Source organism: Pinus tabuliformis, chromosome 4_2, assembly GCF_031772625.1.
Source record: "Pinus tabuliformis cultivar Carrire ecotype Pingquan chromosome 4_2, CPIR1, whole genome shotgun sequence".
NCBI lineage: Eukaryota > Viridiplantae > Streptophyta > Pinopsida > Pinales > Pinaceae > Pinus > Pinus tabuliformis.
The window spans coordinates 264,828,069-264,848,884 of record NC_142304.1 but is presented as its reverse complement, the minus strand read 5'-3'; positions in this window follow the sequence as shown (position 1 = coordinate 264,848,884).

Sequence of the window (20,816 nt, the reverse complement as noted above, 5' to 3'; positions counted from 1 at the left end):
CCGAAAGGGAAATGAATAACAAGGAGCTGTATGAACCTCTGAAGGTATTTCTACACTAGCAGAGATATATAAAAATTCCAAGGCTTACCTGATCCTAATGCTCCTTTCTAGGAAATTTTCTTCTGTTTAACGATCTTTTCAGGGTCAGGCACTGATTCAGCTGATGGTTTCTAAGGATTTCTCCGAGAATACCTCACCATATATGCCAGAACTTCGATGTGGAGTAGCCAAATGATGGTCTTCCTCCAATGGAGTCACCATATAGATGATTACAACCAAATTATGTGCCCAAACCTTGTTTATCATCAAAATCTGGAACTGTGTTGTTCTCCCAGGGAAGCTGAGTTTTGATTCTCCTCTCCCCAGCAACGGCGCCAATTAATGTTATCACCCCAAGAAACTCTCCTAGTTTATATATCAGAGATGCTCAGGAACATTACAAACTCAAAAAAAAATGTTGGAAATGGTGGATAAATGAAAGAAATGTTGGATATTCAAGCCAGATAACCACTTCTACTATGCTTAACCCCATACATGGGTGAACACCCCCGGACTACAAGGCTTTAGACCACCAATTACTCATAGTTTTAGGAAAATGTGATGATGGAGAAGACTAACCACACCAGCAGATGCACAGGACCCTGTGATGGCCGGCTGCAACCAGTTAAAAGGTCTGTAAATCTATTTCCTAATGCACAGACAGGATGACAGCTCTCTGGCATTAAAATAATAGAAACCTGCATACAAATTCAATGATACAAGCTAGAATCTAACACAGAGGTGGGATGACATCCCCTCTAATGCTAAACATCTACAGCACATGAATAAATTCATAACAGGAACAGCCTGGAACAAAGAAGAAGAAGTGGAAAGTGAGCAATTAACAACAAAAGAAGCTTTCATTAGCTGAAAATGAAGACCAGACGCTGCAGGTATCACAGTAGTTACAGTCTCCAGAAGTTGAACTTTACATCAAAATAACATTCATCAACCATCAACCTTTTGTCTTCTCGATATATATAGAGGTTGATTACAAAATTGCTCTGCTAGGCTATGCGTGGAGGGGTCATAATGAACCACCAACCTGTTATAGACATATTTGGGCACTGCAACCCCATTCACATATGTCCATAAAACAAGGGCTTCTAAGTCCCTAAGAGTTTTGTTTCATACCCTAAAGGAGCAAGGTCAGCTGATTACATCATCTCCTAGAAGTTCTCCATGAAAAGCTACTCAAAACTGGTCAAAGCAGGACCATACAGACTGCCCAGTGCTAAAGGTGCAATGCATCTCACCTATCACATGCAAAAAGTGCAATGCATACTGGAAAGCCCTTCTACAGGGTGCGATGAGCGAGAGTAGACAAATGGCACAAGCAGTTTTCTAAATGGAAACCCAAAGAATCTTCTAGAAACTGCTCATTTGACACTTGCCTCTCTGAGTTCAGCCAGGGATGAGTAAGAGATCTAAAATCTCCGTGTGGAACTAAGAACTATCAGAGAGATGACACTAATCAAAATCCCAGAAGCTGACTCACCCCCCTACAAATATCTATAAATGGATCCCTCATCCAAGAGATCCAAAGGTTGGAATTTGGTAATTTGTAAAGAGGTGTTGCCGGTTTCTCTTTGAAGACATTGTTGGGTGATCTTGCTTTGTGTGAGGTGAAGAGGGCTTTCAAGCTAGGACGATGGCACTGGGTCAGACCAAGTGGTTGTAATCCTATCTTCTACGACTTTTACTAATAAAGCTATTTGAGTTTTCCTCCATATTATTGTGTATCTCTAAACATTGTGTTGTTATATGCATTTATATGGTCAATATATATCTGATCCTATATTGTTTACAGTGAAATATCTCTATGCTTTGATGGTATTATGTTGTTGTGAATCTACAGGTGCTCTTTGAAGTTGGACAAGTAAGGAAGCAGTGGCGAGATTCTGTCAAAGGGGAAAGGAAACAAGCAAGGAGCCAAGCGGAAGACTAAGGTTGGTACTCTCTGCTTCTTTCTCATCTCTCTCTCGTAAAGGAAAAACAAGTGACTTTAATCTGTTTGTTTCTAAGATAGCTACCCGTCTTAGTGGGACTAGCAGCTCTGAATAGACACTAGATTTCCCGATAACAAAATGGCGACTCTGCTGGGGAGCGATTAGTTTGATTGCTTGTCTCTATTTGTTTGATTCATAAACCACAGACGGAGCCTGAAGTCAAGCCAACTAGCCTTCGAACTGCATTTGCTATGCAAGTGCAAAGTAGATCAACGTTGCTTCAGTCAATCTCCGGGTTTGTTTATGAACTGAACAATTGACTTGAAAACATCCTAAGTGCCCTAGAGGTAGCTTGAGTAACCTCATTAGATCAGCCCTTATACTTTGTAGTTACTGACTATCATTTGCTCGGCCTAAATCCCTGAACTAAACTGCAAACTGTGACCAAAAACCAAGTTAAAGTCTCGTTCCTTGACCATCGCACCCTCTCCTTTAGGAAATTTGGATGCATCACACCTCTCGTGTGGGGTAGGTGGGATGCATCCCTGTTTCCCTATGTTACAGGTGCGATGATCAGACAAGACTAGATCTGCCTCTAGATTTTGGTTTTTTCTTCACTCTCTTCAATTTTATTCAGGAGTTTTTCCATCTGTGATCAGTAGACCATTGTTGAAACCCCCTTCTTTGCATCATCCAACCTCTATTGTACAAAGAATTGTGAATGTTTTTATGTATTATGCACCATTTACAGTTCTCTTTTACAAAGAAGTAGCGTAATCGAACTGTCATCTTTTGATTTGGAAGTGTCACAAGTGTCCTTTTCAGTCAAAGAAAAGAATCCTACTATTCTTGATAGTCAATTATACTGTTACTCTTGTATTTGATCTGAATTAGTAGTATTTCAAGTGTCGAAATCAGTTTTCAATTCAAAATCGCAAAGTGTAGTCTTTCCTTCCTGTCGTTTTTTGAAAAGAAAATCATTAGTATTGTTGCTTTGGAAGAAGAAATAATTCAGATTTGTATTTAGCATTCTTTTTTTCATTCACACATTATGAAAGCGGAAAAAAATACATGCACGTGCATTTGCATTTAGACTGCTTGTTGATTTTGATTTAGGACAGTGCATCTAGTGTGTGCTCTCTGCTCTATGTTGAAAGAATTTCATTTCTCTTTCCTTAGTAGCTAAGATTTTCATTGCAAAAGGAAGATTAAATGATTGTTTATCATCTTAGATTTCATTTTAGGAATTGTATATCTACATCATGCGGTGAACCTGAAAGGAAAATTTCTTAAGAAAGATCAACTGTAAAATAAATTTAATGAACATAAAAACGCTTTGGAACCTAACACACAACATCTAGAAGTCTAGGCTAGAGACGTATTCTGGCATCGTAAAGCCTGGTAACTATCACTTTCATCGTAGGTTGGGTGATTCCTCCTCTTTGAGACGATAAGTGCCAGTACGGTCTTGTGCTCCCACGTACTGTCGAGTATATATTGGGAGACCACAATAGGCTATATCCTTTATCCTTAGGAAGCCGTGTTTGCCGCCCTATCCATCGCAATGCACTGAACACAACATTCAGGAAGATTGACTTCCGTACCGTAAAAAGTATTCTGCAGTTTTGCGATTGGTTTGGTAATCCCTCTGTCTAGATTTCCATAGCAGTCTCTTTCGTTCCTTTTTAGACTCCTTAAAGGAAAAGGTCCATCTGAGCGCTTGTCACTTCAAGCTCATTAAAAATCGAAGGTGACTAGAGTCATCTTTAGCTTTTTCTCAACTCTTAAAAATTGAAAGAGCAAGTTGTGTCAAAGCGTCAAAAATTTGTTTTAATCGGAATAATGTCACTATTCTCTCGTTGGTCTTAGGTTGAGAAAATGGAATCCACCAACCAAGAATTTCCCCTTGGGGGAATTCCTAGTCCTTTCTCCTCTTGGGAAGATGTTGGTGCACCTCATATGGCCACATTGTCCCTTCCAGGACTGACAATTGGCCTACCGGTATGGCTTTTCTTGACCTCTGTCGTTCAAAGCACCCTGATTCTTGAACAATCGAATCAACAACTAGATGATACCAGATTTCCCCCCCAACCTTCTACTTGTTTTGTCTCTCCCTCTCCTTCTTCCTCTTCGCTTGGTAAATATAGTAAAACTAAAAACCAAGTAACTGAGAAGAAGAAGAAGTGGAAGGAGACGAAGAAGAAGGAGCCAATGGCAAAAAGGGGCAACCGTGCATTGTATAGTGAAAACCCACACACTACACCGTCCAAACCTAAATCTCCATGTGTCATGTGCAAAGGAGACCACTATCACCAAGATTGTCCTTGCATCCCACCAATCCTGAGGGACTGGTCTCCCCGCTTGCACAATCTGGTGTCGTCAACCTCTGACGATCATGTTGAAAGTACACCGTCAACTAGTAAAAGCGAAGTCACTGGACAGAAAGGGAAATCTAAATTTCCTTGCAGAATGTGTGAAAGTGATCATGCCCTCCATCGTTGTCCCTTCCTGGACGAAGCTAAAATAGTCTTGGATAATCGTCCTGTATCACCGCAGCGACTCCCTCCTGGGTACAAGAAACTCTTGCCGAATCCATTGCTAGTTGAAAATCTGACTGACCCACCTTTGGAGTCGATCGAAGCACCTATCATTGAAGATAGACCCTCTGAGTCCACATCAAACCAAATTCAATAGGTCTAGACAGTAGTCGACCCCATCTTGACTTCAGAAGATTTACCTTCAGATGATACAGTCACCGAAGAGAATGAGAACGACACCGTTCAAATTATTTTCGTAAACACAGACTCCGATGAACATGGGGGCAATCTTCCCATTCCTTTACCACAGGAAGGAAATTCATCAGAGTTGTATTCAACCGTTTATTCGGTCCCACCTCCAAGCAACCTAGTCATTTCCTTCGATTGGAATCTACTAGGCAGACCCCGTTTACCATCTAATGTACCATTTCGAATCATAATGCAAACTTACAAAATGGTCATGGTTGGTACCATCATAGATGAAGGGGTTTCTGTGAGTATCCTTTCCTCAACTGCTTGGAAAGTGCTTGGTTCACCATCGCTTTTGCCTGAGATGCGATATCTGACAGGCTTCGATAAAGGAACCAGTCAGCCGTTAGGGATCCTTCCAAGTTTGCCTATAACTTTGAGAAGGAAAGTTGTTTATCTGAGTGTAATTGTAGTCCAAGGACCTTTAGATTGCAATCTACTCCTTGGGCCTGACTACATTTATAGCATGGGAGCCATTGTCTCCTCGCTCTTTCTAGTAATTTGTTTTCTGCATGAAGGCAGAGTGGTCCAGCTCGTAGACTAGCTTTCATTCCCCGGTTCACACATAGCTAATAGTTAAATGCCATCCCTAACATGTATTTTTGCACAAGGAATGTCTCATCAATCTCCAGTTCATCCACCTGATGAACGCGAGTGATTCAGTGGTTGTGACTAAAACCCAGGGGGCATGCACCCTGGTCTTCTTCGGCAGGGAAACTTCAGGTATAGGGTAGGTTTCTGCAGATGATATATGACTGGTCTGACACACCCGTCCATTTAGGAAAATGGGATTAGACCGGAATAAGATACCTCTGTTAGACGGTAGGCCTTTCCCAATAGAACAAATGTTTTGTTTGCAAATTGAAGGGTAACCTGGAAAGGTAGGCCTTTCCCGATAGAACAAATGTTTTGTCTGCAAATTGAGGGGTAACCTAGGAAACTCAACTTCGCTATACCTAGGGGTATGCAAAATTTTTGCGTGAAAGTGAAAAGCGACCATTTATTTTCTTAGTTTGTAGGTTCTTAATCCTTTAAACTCGTAGGATTGGTTGTTCCTAGCTTACATAATGAAGGGAGTCAGAGCATAATTTCGAATGGTGCAAGCTCCCTAAAAAATGAACCTATCGATGAGACATCCTTATTATACGACTAGTACGAGCAGTTTTAAAGTTCAAGCTCATTAAAAATTAAACCTAGCAATGAGCATATGTTCCACCAGAGTTTAAGCTCATTAAAAAATGAACCCACCTCCGGTAAATAACCATTGCGAATGCATTTTCATCAGCTTTTGAGCCTTGGTCATGTTCTTACCATCACCTCCACTCTATTGTTGCCGATCATTTGCCTCCATTTGATTGTTTACACTTTTTGAGGAACAGCTGCGACGAGTGATCCTATTAGCCACCTTCTTACACTGCCATGATTGGTAAGTTCCAAACCTTACCTGGAACCAGATGCTATCTGAAAACATCACTCGTTCCTCAAAAAATGAGTCTCCTTTAAGCTCTTTTCATCTAACTCATAAAATATGAAAAGATTACCGAGCAATTGGCCTCTCCAGCTCGTTAAAGTGATTGGAAGTGCTATCCCTCCTCTAGATTTTAATCCTTTTGGACCAAAGGGATTATTACACAAAAAGATCGAGCGTTTGTCTTGTTCGGCTCGTTAAAACTATCGAAAAGTCATCCCTTTCGCATTGTTTTATACTTTTTCGGACTTAAGGGATTATGTTACAAAAAAGGAATATTGGAGTCTTCTTTCCGTCTCTTTTCAGACTCTATAAAATTGAAAAGGACCGAGTTATCCTTGTCGTTAAACTCATTAAAACAATAGCGACAAACTTGTCCATGCAGACAAGAACGAGTTTCACTGTTGCCAGGCTTGTTAAAACATAGTGATGGGTTTGCCCAAAGGGCAAATTATAGAACAAGCATATGTTATCCTCCTCAAGCTTGACAAAAATAAAGAGGTACTGGTCAGAAATGACTGGGGAAAATTCGGAAGAAAACTTGAAGAAACTTTATTGTTAGCAGGTCACTCTTGAACATGACACTTTCACTCCATCACCATGATTGAGTTGGGTTGGGTTATTCCATTCACCGGTCATATCACCATTGGTCCACCATACCATCCACTTTTGGGGTTAATGCTACCAATCCATTTCAGTGTCGCCGATATGTTCAAGAGAAGTCGCTCAGAGAATTCACCTACCCAACTTGTGTCTCATCCGCTGCAATACCTTCACGCTTCATTCTTTCATGACCACCATCCTGAACCTTGTATCATCAAATCGTTTTCACCTCTACAAAATCATTTTTTCCATTCCATGTCGTAGATGAGGGATCCATTAATGCCCTCCTACGACGGGTCACTTCTTGTTGACATCAGCTCATTATCCAAGAAGCCAACCTAGGGACAACCCTTCCAGTACTTTGAAGCTTGCATGCCTCAATGGAAAGTTTCTCACTTCCGGTGACAAGTTTACACTAATGGCCTTCAACCGAAAGATTTTGTGTGGTGTTCAACATCAACTCATGTATTCACACCATGTGAATTATACTGCAGTACCTTGAGGGTCATCATCATCATCGGTGATTCCTCTCGCATCTGTTAACAGCTTACATCATTGGCTGGTAATCGGGCGATGTCCTTCCATGTTCGACATCAGAACATCTTTTCACATGGATCAACTTGTACTTTTGGGCGAAGATCGAACGAGTTTTGAAGACCCCGGATCTAGTTTCATCCATCCGGGCTGCGATATAATCAGGAAAATAAAGACATCAAATGTACATCATTGCTGCACAGATAATCATCCAAACTAAGGGATGATGGCTCTACTGGAACCATCAGTCTGCACATAGATGGTTGTCTGTCCTATATACATGAAAATGAATTTATCAAGCTGAGCATGGGAATGCCCACCTCAGCTAGATCATGAAAATATTATGAAGATAATGTATTTTATTGTATCTTATTACAGGTCACGTTCCAGTGCGAAAAACCTCGGATCCTCATTATAAATCATTTCACCCAACATCAAAAGATTTATGACCTCATGCTTTAGGGAAACTGCTATAGACATATTTGGGCACTACAACCCCAATCACGTATGTCCATAGACCAAGGGCTTCTAAGTCCCTAAAAGTGTTGTTTCATACCCTAAAGGAGCAAGGTCAGCTGATTACATCATCTCCCAGAAGTTCTCCATGAAAAGCTACTCAGAACTGGTTAAAGCAGGACCATACAAACTACCCAATGCTAAAGGTACGATGCATCTCACCTACCACATGAAAAAATTGCGATGCATACTGGAAAGCCCTTCTATAGGGTGTGATGAGCGAGAGAAGACAAATGGCACAAGCAGTTTGCTAGGTGGAAACCTAGAGAATCTTCTAGAAACTGCTCATTTGACACTTGCCTCTCTGAGTTCGCCCAGGGATGAGTAAGAGATCTAAAATCTCCATGTGGAACTGAGAACTATCAGAGAGATGACACTAATCAAACCCAGAAGCTGACTCACCCCCCTGCAAATATCTATAAATGGATCCCTCATCCAAGAGATCCAAAGGTTGGAATTTGGTAATTTGCAAAGAGGTGTTGTTAGTTTCTCTTTGAAGACATTGTTGGGTGATCTTGCTTTGTGCGAGGTGAAGAGGGCTTTCAAGCTAGGAGGATGGCACTGGGTCAGACCAAGTGGTTGTAATTCTCTCTTCTACGACTTTTACTAATAAAGCTATTTGAGTTTTCATCCATATTCTTATGTATCTCTGAACATTGTGTTGTTATATGCATTTATATGGTCAATATATATATGATCCTATATTGTTTACAGTGAAATATCTCTATGCTTTGATGGTATTATGGTGCTGTGAATATACAGGTGCTCTTTGAAGTTGGACAAGTAAGGAAGCAGTGGCGAGATTCTGTCAAAGGGGAAAGGAAACAAGCAAGGAGCCAAGTGGAAGACTGAGGTTGGTAATCTCTGCTTCTTTCTCATCTCTCTCTCGTAAAGGAAAAACAAGTGACTTTAATTTGTTTGTTTCTAAGATAGCTACCCGTCTTAGTGGGACTAGCAGCTCTGAATAGACACTAGATTTCCTGAAAACACAACCACATTTACAATTAGATATGGGGCTCTGCTATGGTATGACTGCTTTTATGGACAAAATTGGCCTTTCTAGATATTTTGTTGTCCTTCTCTGATTAGGAGGAGTACTGACTAATACAAGGCTCCATAACTAATAACTGCGTTAACTACTCAAGGTTGTCCTTCTTGTCCTTCGACCACTCTGTCTTTTAAATATGGTTGCTGAGGATTTATTATGCTGGGAGCTGAAACACTGGCCACCTTCTTCCTTCATGAGTTTGGAAAGGCTATGAGAGTAGACCATGTGTGAAAATGTAGGAGAAACAGGCCATATGATCACGCAGATCGACGGTGGAAAACACTCGGTGAGGAGTAGCGGAAAGCGAGGCGAAAGAGAGTTGTGATCCGTTGGATCTAGTGCACGAACGACAAAGATCTATCGACGGGAGAGAAGCGGGAACAAACAGAAGCTGACAGACGAGATCCATCAGATCAGGGCGCGATGGATCTGACGATCATCGCACGAAAAAGATGCACGAGCGATAACACGTAGGGCATGGTGGTTTCGCGGGCAGGTGGTATTCCCCGCACCACCTATCGGAGGCAGTCGGTTTCCTTATAACCCCACACGATCCAATAAAAATATGACGCGTGGCGGACGAAAACTGCCACCCCTGCAGGTTAACATGTGTGTAAGTCGCGCGATCGGTGGAAGCGTCAACCGTGGGATCAAGCCACGGACGATCGGATGATGGGGAATGAGCGCAGAGTTTAATGTGCAGGAAAAATAAAATTGACCGTTGGATTGCAACGATCAACGGATACTACTAAACGATGAGTAATAAATGGATAAGGTGCGTGGTGATGCGATTTAAACTCTGCGCCCGAGAGTTAAACAACATGGGTTTACATTGAAATTTGAAGGAAAACAGGGCTAGCGAGAGGTTAAGGGAAGGTAAGGAGAATCAAGGAGAAGAAGGTAAACCGACTACTGCGAGCTATCTTTTCGCATAAAACAACACGGCCAAGCTGTCTTTGACCCTCAACAGTTCGAATTTGTAGTAGAGCTAACAGCCACCTCTGTTGCAATGACCGTAATACATCTACTTCCTCTAGATCTTCTTAGCCGATTTCTTTACCTGCTTTTGAGAGGGTCTTTCATGCCTCATCTTTGTTTGTGCTGCTATTATTTTCCAACACTTAGAAAATGTATGGTTATGTAATACACAAAAGGTAAATGTCTTTCGATTCCATGTTTTAAGTTCATCATTAAAAACATGATTAAAATTGAAATGAACATTCGAATGTTGAGACTGGTTATACATTTCCTTGTTGTATCTAGTGTAAGTATGGCGATGAGAGCTTTCCTCAACTCCTTCCCTACAATGGTCACTGCCATGGGATGATGGGGATGTGTTCCCATCATTCTCTTTCCTTGATGCTTTCGACGATGTCTCAGAAGAATCTGACACCTTCGAGCATTCTCCTTCGGTGTATCCCAAGCCTCCAAATCTAGGTCTCTTCTCAACCTCCAATGGTTGAGTTATGCCTTGGTTATTAAAACCAAGTTATTTTTCCTCCTTGTACCTCATCCTAGTAAGGAGCCTCATGTTTGTCCCTGTAATTGGTATATCCACATCTCCAACAAAAATCATACTATGTGAAGATGAAACCGTAAGGAAATCAACATCTTTTACCTCCTCTGTCAATTTAGAAAGAATTGATGAGGGCTTCTCATCATCTATTATTGCTGGTTCACTAGCTATCTTGGCGCATTCCCCAAATTCCTTTCTGACATACCCAAGTCCTACCTGACGGGCTAATTCTTCTACTTTGATGGGGTTGACAATGCCTTGGCCATTAATGCCCAAGCCTTTTCCTTCATACACCATTCTCTTCAATAGTTTGGAGCCAATTCCTATGGTATGATTTTCAAAAACAGCAAAATCATCATCATGAAACATACATGAAGATGGAGAACTACTATTTACCTCACATGGGTCATGTTGCAGCTTTTCCAAGGCCTCGTCCTTAGCTTGCAGCTATTGTAGCAAACTTTGTTTTTCCTCTTTATCTTCATGTAAAAGCATCTTCAATTCAGCGTTGTTTGTTTGAAGATTCTGGTTGTTGTGCTTTAGTTCTTCCAGGGCCTCTTCCGTGGCTTACAACTAAAGCTAGAATCACTCCTTTTCCTCTGTCTCTTTTTGTAGAGCTTCATACATTATTTCCACCCTTTGGTAAATTTTGAGCATGGTCTCGTACATCTCTTTTTCATCCTTTGTCACTGCACTTTCCTTTGTTAATGCTTGCAATTCACATCCATGCAAAGACTGCTCTGATACCAAACTTGATCCGAGTTGACTCAACTCTCGGATTTAACCAAGATCTTTTGCTTTTGTGATGTGATTAGAATTGCATTTAAAATAGCATAAGTGAACATATATGCATGTTGTAAAGAAAAAGGAACATGAAAAGAATCAGCAACATAAAACACAAGACGTTGATAACAAAGTTCGTCCAGGAGGGACTACGTCTCCAGACCTGGTGTTAAGATGGTCTAGGCCACTGCATTAAGTGCTAAAAAGAGTGATGATGTACATGCATGTATTTTCTCTATCATACAAGGAATATTCCCTCACGCAGGAGTGGCTCCAAGAGATGTTCCACTGCTGGAGCTCTCATTCAAAAAAGGACTCCTATCAGTATGACATAATTTCACATATGACAATAATGAGCATCCCGCTAATCATGGCATCAAAGGGATCTCAATTCATACATACATGACTACAACATGAGTATCCCGTCCACATGACGACAAAGGGATCTCAATAACAACATGACAATCATGACAACAAGTACATCCCATAGATGATTCCGCACCACATCAAACAAGAATCATGAAACAAGTAAGAAAACAAGATCCCACATCAAAACATCAAACGGGGATCTATGCAGAACAATACATCTCATAGCAAAAAGAAGTACATGAATACACTGCATATACCTCACATCCTAGGGCCATTTGAAGAAAAGGATGTCAAAATGCTAAGGATGGCCATACCATGAATCTCGCGGCGTCGTATCTCATGGAAATGACTGCTCACATATGAATGATGACAACTACACTCCACTTTGAAAAGTGGCCGAAAAATGAAATGATCAAATTGGAAATCCAATTGCACCATCAGATTCGTAGCGTCGAATGGTGTAAAATCAATTTTCAAATTTCTAAATTCTGAGAAAGTTAGAATCTGGGGCTTAATGAATCTTTTAGATTCCTCCTAGATTCCTGAAATATTCTCTCCTCCAGGTCGTTTGAAAATCTATTGTTCAGATCAAAATTCTGACTGTGCCATCAGGTTTGTGTCCCTGAGAGGTGTATGATCAACATAAAATTTGTCCAATTTGGACACTGCAAAATTTCGCCGTCCTAGAAATTTAGCTTAATCATGGTTCCACCCATGTTTTTCCCAAGATCATGGTTCCACTTGCAATAAAAATTAATTAAAAAAATAGGTGTCTCAAAAAACGCATCAGTATTTGGCCTCCGTTCCACTTTGCATAACGTGGCTCCATTCCATTCCCATCCGACCTCCCCATGCTAGTGAATTGATGGGTTAATATAATGTGATGGACGAAGGTATCATTGAGGACCCTTGTGGGTCATTGGTATAGTTGGCGGATGGCGTGGAGGTGGGTCAAGTTCAAACCCTGCCCACTCCAAAATAACACATAACATATTTTTTTTTGGTTAACCATTTTATATGGCACGGATTGTTTAAACCACATGCGGTTATATTAATTTTTTGGGTTGGTGTTGGTTGGCACACTGCGATATGGGGCTGCCCAGTGGGGTCAACCCACATGGGTCGGGCGGGTTCGATCCCTACTGGCTCCACACTTAATACAATGACATATATGGTAAGCAGTTGGGGTGTGGCCTGGATCCACCGGAGGTGACCCGTCCACCCATTTTTAATGTTTAATGTAATATGTGGTTGAGGGAGGGTCGACGGGGGTCATGGCCTGTCGGCCCATAATTAAATATTAAATTTTGTTTTAGTATAGTTTGGGCCCAACGAGGGTGGTGAGGGTCATGGCCTGCCATCTAAATTAATATTTTTTTTATTTTTATATCATAACAAACATATTTTCGAATTTGTCTAATATAGGGGATATTAGACAAATTAATGATCCAACAAATTCGCCCACTTTTGGAAGCTAGGTTTCATGCCCAGGGGTCGGTCAAATTGTAGGACACTTAAACCTGACCCACAACCCAACTTTGACCAAAACTTTTACTGGCTCGTTCTCCCTCATACGAGCTCCGATTGATGAACCGTTCATACCGCTGCGATCAGGACGACATGATCTACGCTCTGGTCTTGGTTTGAAAGCATTATTATCCTTTGATTTTTGAGCTTCCATAAGTCCTCTTTGTCCTGTATGTGTCTTTGGAGCCACCTGGATTAGGGCCTTAACAATGATTTTTCATGTTTTACAGACGAGGTAGACTTGAAATTGAAAAACTGCAATATATAAAATATTGCGTCCAAAAAGGATCTTGCACATCGCCATCGGGGAATCGGAAGAGGCTTCGACGAAAGAGGGACTTATGACTTGTGCGATCCTTGATTTCAATATTGCAATTAGTGGGGGGTGGAGTTATCATAATCAGAAAGTGGAGGAGTTGTGAAAAGACTTATGATATCACAATCAGCAAGGAGTAACTTGCGATATGCGATATCGCAATCACAAAAGGGAAGGGGAGACGGGTGGTTGTTATATTGATTTATGCGATATGCCAATAGCGATATGGTTTTTGTGTCCTAGCCCTTAAAAGGGACTTCTCTATGGTTTCTTAGTGTTAAATGGAATGCGGCTAGAGTTGGTATATCAAATGGATTGCGGCTAGAGTTAAAAATGAGTTTTTCCAAGGGAAAAATCGTTTTTGGCTAGGATTTAAGGATTTTCCCAAGGAAAAAGGGGTTTTAGATGGAATGAGGGGATTTATGAGGGAGGGTTGAGGGAGGTATATGAAGTATGAATGAGGGTGCTGAAACAAGTTGAAATCTCTTTGAACATTGTTTTTTCCCTAATTACTACTCCCATAATGGTGATATGAGGTGATGACATGACCCCTATACGACTCTTTGATAATATGACCTAATAATGACAACAAATGGACATATACGACCATGATTTGGACATTTAGACCTTTGTAGTATGAATGACCTTGAAATGATGACCAAAATGATGACCAAGACACTCTTTATTAACAAGGAGTGATGACAAGACCATGATGGAATTTATTGACCTTGATAATGGAGGGAGTAGTAATGACCTAGAACTGACCAATGATAAAAATTTATTTGGAAAATTATTTGAAACTATAACAATTTGACCTAGGAGCCTATCAACCACCTAGAAAGAGTACATTTGATCACTAGTGACTCATAGACACTAACATCGGCTCAAACTGGGGTTGGAAACTCCTTTAGGAGGTGTCAAGAACATCGTAGACCAGGTAGCCATTTCCATTGGGCGATGGAGTCAAAAAAATAAACAAACCCGAAATTCAACACTGAAATGACTGACTGACAAAACATAGGACAAATTGAAACTGACTTAACTTTCAAAACATCAGCTGATCAGAAAAGCCTTATGGCCTTCTCCTCGGGTTTCAAACTTTCATGACAAATCCTTCACACTTTGGCAGCAAAATAAACTCTTATGTACAATGGAAATGAGAAATTTTTGAATAAATCAAGTGAGGTAATGCTTGAGGAATCAACCATTTATTGGTCCTCCTTGTAGTTCTTGTCCATCTAGTTCTTCTAACAAATAGGCATTCTGACATCCGAAAGTTGAAATCATGTACGGTCTTTTCCACAAGTTAGAAAACTTGCCTTCCTTACCTTTCTCGTCATTTTGGGCATCCCATCGGAGAACAATATCTCCCAAAATAAAAATCATCTTCTCTGGGTTTTTTGTCATAGATATTCTTGATCTTTTCCTAAAGTTTTGAAGTATTCTAAAGTACTTCCTCTCTAGACTACTGCAAATGAATCATTTGATTGATTCTTTGTTGAATATCATTAGGTTCACTGTTAATTTCCTGCAAAATCTTCATCACCCGGACAACAAGAGAAGTCAGAAAAATAGTGTCTACTCCATATACCAGCTAAAAACATGACATACCTATGGACTTCTTAGTGCTCACTCTGTCTACCCACAGAGCATTGATCAACTTTTTGTGCCAATTCTTATTTTCTTCCAGTAACTTCTTGATGATATTTACCAATGATTTATTTGATGATTCTACCAGCCCATTACCTTGTGGGTAATATGTCGTTGAATGCCCGAGTTTGATGTGGTACTTGTTATAGAAATCAATTATCTTCTTCGACTTGAAGGTTGTTGCATTATCAGTGATAATTTTCTATGGACAACCAAATCAGGAAAAAATATTAGACTCAAGAAATTGAATTATTACCACATCTGTAGCTTGTCTAATGGGGATTTCATCTAACCATTTTGTGAAGTAGTCGGTTCACTAGTATAAAATGGCTAGTTAATTACTAAAAAAATGACTAAATTTTGCATATAAACAACCACTTTTCAGTCGGTGACCAATAGTAGCTAATTTACAATATATTATAACGCGACCAATGTTTAGTCATTTTTAGCTTAGTCATTAATTGGTTGTCTCAATTTTATTGTCTAGTAGTATATTTAGTCATTGAATTAGTCATTAATTGTCACAATCAATGACCAAATATACAACAAAATATATTACTATATGATCACTCGAGAACCAATTAATGACCAAAGAAATATGACCAAAATGTTGGTCATGTTATAAGATATTGTAAATTATCTACTAATAGTCATATATATGCAATTTTTAGACATCATTTGAAACCAAACAATGACCAAAGAAATATGACTAAATTTCAGTCATGTTATAGGATACTGTAAATTAACTATTAATAGTCATATATATGCAAAATTTAGTTGTCAATTGTAATCACAAATTTATCATTTGCAGTAGTCATTTATCTTGTTTTGGTAGTTTCATATTCATTATATAAATGAATGATCTAGTAGTTTATATTCATTTAATTTACTTTCATTAATAATCATTATAAATAACTAATTTAGTGGTTGTATATTCATTTTATTAGTGTTCATTATTAATTAATATAAACTACTAATTTAGTAGTTTTATATTTATTTTATTTGTATTGAAAAATACCATACAATATTAATGCTTATCTAATATGAAAACACGCAAATCATGCAGTGTCATAAATTGATAACAACACAAAAAAATATCAGATACAATCATAAATAAATATTTGAACCACAAATTTTATTATATGAAATTTCTAGTATTACAATATGAGTTTCCAACTAAATATTGTTTGGGCTACAATTTTCACATGATATATTGTTTAATCACTTCAAACATTCCCACTGTGTTGCCAATGCATTGCGCGTCTTTCCACCTTTCAAATAATTCAATAGTTTTCCTCTAAAAACTGTGTAACCAATAGCATCGACTAATTGACAGTCATGCTAAAGACTATAAGCTCCATTCTTTGGATAGTCCAGGGCTAGAAGATGAATTCAAGGTCTTTGATCTGCAACCAATAGATATTCATTTAAATACTAATAATGTGATATGATATTCTTTTTTAATTAAAATATCTATTAAAACTCTTATCACTATTTGAAATATAATGGGACTATAGAACTTCCTTTACATCACATGGAAAAGCTCACAAAAACACTATATACAATGGCCCCACTTAACACTTCTTCCAATGATTCTCCACAACAAAAATTAGAAAACATTGAGATCTATAAATTCATGCTTGAGGTAGGACTCCATACACTTCATAACAACTTTTATAAAAACATTGATATTTTAGTGAATGTTCAATCAAAGTATTTAAAAAAGGTAAATAAGCTCCTCTTTAACATGAGGAAAACGAAAGAAAATAAAAAGAAATAAATGAGAGAACTTACCGCCAAAAATGTCAAACTCTACACCATAAAAGTATTGTGTAGAATTCTTGTCATGCAAAATAAAAAGGTCAAATGTCCACTGCATGGTAACATTTGAAGCAATAATTAGACACAAATAACTAAACCAAATATTTTGAAATGCACATACACACCTAATATAAGCATGCGTCTTACAACTTGTAGCTAGAAACTCAGTTTACTTTTACAAGCTATGGAGAACAATTGCCTTATGTACAACAAATGCATATTATCTTCATCTTATTGTTGACATAGTTGAATATATAAAAACAAATTTCTACTCCATTGTTATTTATGTGTTTAGCTTATTTTACATATCCTTCATAATTTTGTGTCTTAGAGATTGTCCATTCTATGTTTTTATAGGGTACAACATAAAATTAGGATTAACAAAATGATGCTTCAACCAAAAACAACAACGAAACTATACCATATTCAAATGCTACATGCAAAATCTAGGAAGTCAAGGCCAAAGGGAATTTCTAAACCTTTTTTGAAAGTTAAAGGAAACACAATTTAAGATATCAAATGTGTAAACTTGTAACAATTTGGTTTAAGAAAGGAGCCAAGGTATTTGAAACCCAAGTTCAAGTCCTTTTCAAGAAAAGGAAAAGTATCCTCTACATGAAAGGGAGGGACCTCAAGAAATTCATAATCTAAAAGGAATGATTTCTCATGATTAATCTCCATGCTTGTGGTAGGTAGGTTTTGGGGCCGAAGAATCCATGGATCTAGCTATTTCATCTACATTCTAGTTCTGTAATTTTTGTGCACATGTAGTGGTATTTAGTGGGCATCCTCTATGGTATATCACTACAACAATTCTTCTTTGTTGATTTAATCTATCCTTCTCCAAATAAGTTACAATACAGAAATACAGTGCAATGAAATGTGACTAGCAATAGCAACTCTTCCTTCCAATTATTATTTCAAGTGACACATACTTGAATAACACACTAGTTAATTGCCCACGGCAATGATATAAGCAGCAGAATCACCTTGCAAGCTTCTATGTTTTAGGTTGAAAATCACGATTTCAAGTATATTTGAGTTGCATTAAATCGTTCATCAATATATCTTTAATCTTGAAAGAAAATCAAGCAAGGAAATGGGAAAAATAAGCATTATCACTACCTAGTTTTTATTACGTACTGATGATTTTCAAAAGAAATTAAACTTGTCGAGGAGCATGAGTTTGGAAATGAATTCAAAGCGTGAAATATTTAACTAAAAGAAAAAATTTATGACAAAGGCAGTTGAAATGTTACTCTTGCTTGATGAAATTAAGGTTGTAATTCCACATTTGGCCATGCCCAACATTATTTGTAATTTTATGCAGTGTTGATAACATCGTTGATTTTTGGCAATGTGCCGAAAAATTGTGATTTTTCATCTAGCTGATTTTTCGACTTGAAAATATCATGACTTTTCCCATAAAATAAACATTGTATGGTTTACTAAAAATCATAATTGTTTTCTAGTTTTTTACGAGCAATTGAAGTCTTAGCTTACTCAACTATGTGGGGATGTTGCACTAGGCCTGATAGGGGTGCCAAAGTTTGCATGATATTATGAAACCAAGTTGTCAATGCACACAAAGCAATTTATTGCATACCAAATATTAAGATATACCAAAAAAATATTAATAACCCCAAAATTCTACTTTTCAAAGCTTTAAAAACTATTGCTGAGGTAGATCACGATATCATCCTATATTATCTACTCATCATCATCTACCCATTACCTATGTTGGAATACAAAGGAGACATCTGTTCATACATTATTTTACTTCAGTAGATCCACTAAGGTAACTATCCTAAGAAGAAAAGGAAGATGTATGTTGAGTTAAGGCTCATGAGAAATTATTCTGTGTATATTGGTCAAATTTGTGATTTTTGTTTAAGGATCAAAGATAAATTGTTATCCTGAGGGGATTCCCCTTGATATTTGATGAACAAATTATGTGCAAAATCTTTTCCCGAGGGAATACCCTATTGTGAAGAACTTCTCATATGCCTAAGGTGTGAAGATGGATTTGGAAAATTATTATAGAGTTGTTCAATGCATCAATGATGTTGGCATGAAATAGTCATCAGGGGAAGACCCTAGGTTCAAGCTCGGGAAGGAAATAGTGGTCTGTCATAGTCTAGGTCGACGCCGACATCTTCACCTTACCCAAGGGGTAAGGAGTCTCACCCAAGGCGTGCCGCGACCAGAAGTAAGAAGGGTTCATCATGAAGTCAAGGAAGCATCAACTGATAACAGATATATAACATTACACACATAGTACAGGTAACAACATATCATCTAAAGCATAGGAACTACTGAATGCATGCATCTGATAGGACATTACAAAATTTTAAATAGGTCATCACATCATATACGCTTATACACAATATATTTCGCAACCAGTCCGGACTTTCCTTTCCATTAATTCAATAGTAAAGCAGTACAATACATCTCGGCATACGCCGCAAGTAAATATAAGGAATACCCATGTACAGACTCACGGGCTTGGTCTCAGTCCCAAAGATCCTGCTCAGATGAGCTCCTGTCTCCTGGTATCAGATTTCTGCAACTACTATCATCTCTGCAACACCAACTTCAACAGCCTTGCCAACCAACAACAACCTCTTCCTTACTAGCCCTCTCCTTTTATATCTCTCCCTGCTACTTGTACTTCCAATTCCTGCTCAACTATTCTTTCCCTTAGCTGCCCCTCCTCCTTTCTGCCTGCTCGATTGCCTTTGCCTTTTGCTGCCACATTTTTGCAACCCTTTTGTAACTACTTGTTCCTGCCTTGCTGTCCAGCTAACTCCCCTATAAGCTAATCATTGCTGCCACCTATTTCCTCCTCATTCCTTGGTAAGCCAAAATTGATCAAAACCTTTACAAAATTAAACAAAGGCCCCAACAGGCCCCAACCACAATTCTTTGACTCGTCCTCGAGTCAATTCATTTCAGCCTTGGTCAATCCTGCTAGTATTTCCATGGGTTCTTAAGTTGGTGGCTTCACTTCTTGCATTGGTTCTACTGACTATTGGGTGCGTGCTTCTTTTTCTTCAGCCACAGCTTGCAAGGCGGTATCTATTCCCATTGCACTTTCCTCCTTTTGAGGTTCCCCCATTCCAAACAAAGGCTCCAACTCTGGGACAACTGTTGTGGTTTTTTGACTGAATTATTTGTACCTTTGAATGGCAACCTCCCATTGTTGTCTGCTAGAGCCACAAACCTCTTTTGGATTTAGGACCTGCATACGGAATGGTGGTTGTAGGTCTCTAATCACCTTCTTTGTTTTCGCAGACTCTTCCTCAATTTGATCAACTTGGGCCTGGATTGAGTTAATTTGTTCGTTGATCTACTACAAGTGGGCAAGATCTGTACAGTGCTTTTTGCTGGCAAATAATGTCTATATTCGTTCTCTCATTAGGAATACCAAGTGATTCTTTAGCGCCAGGCTTCCTGGACAATCATGGACCTTATTCATTAGTGTGTCTGCGAGGGCATCGGCTAGTGTCTACTTCTTTTCTTCCACTTCGGCAATTTTTCCCTCGACAGTGCTCATGTAGATCTCAATTGGGTCTGGTAGTGTTGATCTTACCGTCTCTAGCTTCCTTTTCATGTCAGCATTAGTGGCTACCAAGTTCTAGCATGCCACCTAAATGTGGTTGCAACAGTTGACTAGCGTGTAGGTCTTGATGTCCACTAGCGCTTTTGTGCCTGCATCGACGATTCTTGGCCATAACAACCTAAATATTCTTGTGACGTCATCAACTTAGGCTTGTAAATCTTCATTTGCTTCCCTCAAATGATCACGCTCTTGTGTTACCTCATGCACTTGCTTTGTCTATTGCTCATGCTCCTTGGCCAGATCCTCATGGATCTTCTTGGCCCTATGTG